This window comes from Lactuca sativa, chromosome 2 (assembly GCF_002870075.4).
Source record: "Lactuca sativa cultivar Salinas chromosome 2, Lsat_Salinas_v11, whole genome shotgun sequence".
In the NCBI taxonomy this organism is placed as follows: Eukaryota; Viridiplantae; Streptophyta; class Magnoliopsida; order Asterales; family Asteraceae; genus Lactuca; species Lactuca sativa.
Window position 1 is genome coordinate 196,621,296 of NC_056624.2, and position 3,919 is coordinate 196,625,214.

Below are 3,919 nucleotides of genomic sequence, written 5' to 3' on the forward strand. Positions count from 1 at the left end.
TAGGTTTGGTAATGAATGGTTGATCAACTTCCATCCTCCTTTCTTTTGCCTCCTCTTCTTTCTCTGTGCTCACCCCATTATCAAGTGTAATTGCATTAAGACATGCTATATAAGTGTGTTGAACTTCCGTATCCGTGTCTTCTTTTTCTGTTTGTTCTCCTAAAGAATGAGGAAAATTTTCCAAACCCAGATTATATAGAGGACTAGCAACCAGCAGATCCAAACCGTCCAATTTATTATCAAATTCGACTGGACTCGTCGAGTCTAGTAAAGTGACTCGGCGAGTCTGATCGTATTCCACCATTTCTTGGTTGTTTTCTGAGTCGGCTTCTTCCAGTAGCTTTTCTAACTCCTCCAAGTCCTTGTTAACATCTCCATCCTCTCCAGAATGTATCAGAAACTTGGTTGGATCTTCTTTTTGCAAAAGTTCAAGTTCTTTTTGTAATATCTCATCATCCAATTGGATCAATGAGATGTTTTCTTTTCTTTCCTCCTCTTGCTTGGCTTCTGGCATAACTTTAAATGTTACAGACTCATCACCCACCCTCAATGTTAATGTAGACTCGCATACATCAATCAAGGCACATGCGGTGTTTAAAAATGATCTCCCCAAAATGATTAGAATTTTGGGGTCTTCTTCCATGTCAACCACCACAAAATCTATCGGAAATATAAACTTGTCTACTTTAATAAGGAGATCCTCACAAACGCCTTGTGGATGAATTATTGTCTTGTCTGCTAAATGGATCTTCATATTTACCGGTCTTGGCTCCGGTAAATTCAACCTCTTACAGAAAGATAAAGGCATCAGATTGATGCTTGCACCCGAGTCGGTCAATGCTTGGGTGACAACTTTATTACCAAACTGGCACGGAATTACAATATTCCCCGGATCGCCTTTCTTTTCGGGCAGCTCACTCAATAGTACCTCCGCAACTTCAGCCAAATCTTTCCTAGCAGCAAAAAGACCTTTTAGCAAGTTGAAGTATTTTGGTGTTTGGAGCATTGTTTCCACAAATGGCATATTAACTTGTAAGGCTTTAACATGCTTCATGAAGGTTCTATATGCTTCGACTTTTTCTACAGGCATGGCTTTAATTGGGTATGGCAAAGGAGGATTATATGGCTTTAAAGGACTGACAATTTTATCATTCACGCACGGACTCGTCGAGTCCATTAGAGGGACTCGACGAGTCAGATCGGTTTTTGCTGGAATCGACTCTTCTTCCCTTTCTGTCTTCCTCTTGGAGATCCTTTGTGCATCTGTGAAAATTTCTTCTTTTCTGGAGGTCACTGCACTCACATTCTCCATTCTCGGATTGGTTTCGATATTACTTGGAAGTTGACCCGGTCTTCTTTCGTTCACTTGGTGTGCAAGCTGTCCCAACTGTTTCTCAATGTTGAGAATGGATGCCTGCTGATTCCTTAGCATGTCTCTGGTCTCATGTATTGCAGCATCGTGATCATTGTGTCGCTTTTCGGACGCGGCTATGAATCTAGTGAACATTTCTTCCAAATCAGCTTTCTTTTCTACCGGTTCTTCTCTTTGATATAGTCCCCTCTCCTTCTGCTTGTATTTTTCCTCCTTAGCCTTATTATACTCTTCGTATGGGAGCCATTCTTTCTTAGGTTTTCGCCAATTTTCGTCGTATCGATCGCCACTTGAATAGAAGACTTGAGCTTTCTTATTTCCATTCTCATCCACATCACAATCTTTGGTGAGATGGGGCCCTCTACAATTTTCACATCCCACCCTCATAGCATGGATTGTTTGATCCATTTTTTTCATTCTTCTATCGAGACTATCAAGCTTTGCTATCACCGCCGCTATGCTATCATTTTCCGCGCTCACTACTCCCCGACTTACTTCGTTTCTTGGATTGTGGTATTCTCTAGAGTGCTTAGAGAATTCTTCAATTAGCTCCTTGATTACCGGGGGCGCCTTCTTCGTGAGCGGACCTTGAGTATCTAGAAATCGCCTTGTGGTGACATTGACTCCATCGTAGAAAATGGAGACCTCTTGTTGGCTATTGAGGTCGTGATGTGGACAATTTCTAAGCAAACTCTTGTATCTTTCCCATGCTTCATAAAGAGACTCTCCGGGCTGTTGCTCGAAGTTGGCAATTGCTTTCTTTAGCTTGGCTATTTTGGAGGGCGGACAAAAGTGATCAATGAACTCCTCTTTCATCTTGGCCCATGTGGTGACTGATCCGGGAGGAAGTGACTTTAACCAATCCTTTGCAGCTCCTTTGAACGTGACTGGGAGCATGCGAAGAAGTTGGGTCTCGCGGGGGACATTCGGTACATTAAAGTAGTCGGCCACATCATTCACTTCGTCCAAGTGTTTGTAGGCGTCTTCGTGATCCTTCCCATAAAAAGGAATCTCCTTGAGTTGAGCGAGAATATGGCCCTTTAGTTCGAAAGTGGCGGTCGTGGGAATTGCGGGCTGCACAAGTCCCGGGCCGGTGTCATCGCGCATCCTCTTCTTCCATTCCCCCATGGGGACTTCAGCAATATTAGCCATAGTGATGACTAAATCGTCTTCAAACTCGGAGTCGTGCTCGAATGTGGGTTCTTCTTCTTCCTCGGTCTCGTATTCGATATCTTCTTGAATTGGGTCTTCAATAGTCAAAGAGGAATTGGATGATCCGGATTTGCTGCTCCTCTTCTTGCTGAAAACGGACTTGAGGTTTTTGAGTGGCGAGTTCTTTGATGAAGCGGATTCTCTAACGGCTTTGCCCTTGCTCTTCCTTAGCGCGGATTCCGGGTCTTCAAGAGGGGGACCAGAAGTGTATCAGATCCTCGGGTCATGAAACAACTGTAAACAAAACAGAAAACGCGTAAAAAGAACAAAAATAAAATAAAAAATTAAAACTGAAACAACGATGTACTCGCCGAGTCGGCACGGGTGCACTCGGCGAATTCAAGGCAAAAACAGAAAAGAAAATTTCTAGTTACTCTAAAAACGAAATTGTAATAAAACTAATTCTACTTACTGAATTTCTTCTTAAATAACTTTGTGTAAGATAAATCCCACACAAAGGATCGATTCAACTAGAATTTAATGTTAATTTAGAACCGTTCCCCGGCAACGGCGCGAAAAATTTGATGTGTGCAAACTCACTTAGTTTTAAACCTACTTTTAATTATCAAATAACACACAAAAGGCAGTGAACCTATCAATTGTGGTATAGCTAAATAAGCAGGGTATCGATCACAGGGAACGGTAAACTAAATCTAAAAACTAATTTTATCTAAGTTAATTAATAAATAGGGGTTTTATCTAGTTTTACAAGACTAGAAACTTACTAACTATTACTAATTTAAGAACTAGAAAATAAAGACTTAACTAGATTCAATAATTGGAAAGGAACTTGTGTTTAGTTCAACTTAGTTGATTCTATGGTTGATTTCATGGTAATGGTGCAATGGATTAATTCTTTCGTTGGTTACCGATTCAAGTGATTAGATTCGTATTCACTACCCTAATCCTTAGCAAATAAACTAACTTAAACAGTGGCCAATTGTCTAATTTAATTAAATTCACTAGATTAATTATTCGGGTTAAGTTAGACTTGCAATAGTTAACTAATTTATTCTTTTAATTAACTTCTTGTTTGATGGTCATCTTACAAGCTTGCACATGGATTTACTCAATTTTCTTATTAATTCTAGTTTCATATTCATTAATCCTAGACATATGGCATAGTGATCACATAGCATATGAGGTTAATAATCAATAGATGTTCATGCTAATCAATTATCTTCCTATTAACAGAAAATTAATTATTATTCACACACAAGGTTCTTTAGCAAGCTAAAATAACAAAAATTCACCAACTTAGAATTAATCCTACCAATCAATCAAACCATATTGTCAACTTTGTATCCCCAAACAGAAGTCTAAAGGTTTTAGCTC

General features: G+C 39.8%; 1 non-coding gene across 1 annotated transcript; it reads left to right on the top strand.

Moving 5' to 3' along the window:
* Positions 1 to 2,033: 2,033 nt before the first annotated feature.
* On the top strand, positions 2,034 to 2,140 carry LOC111899932 (small nucleolar RNA R71). The gene has a single exon (XR_002853080.1). It is a non-coding gene; the product is annotated as a small nucleolar RNA R71 (small nucleolar RNA).
* Positions 2,141 to 3,919: the final 1,779 nt, after the last annotated feature.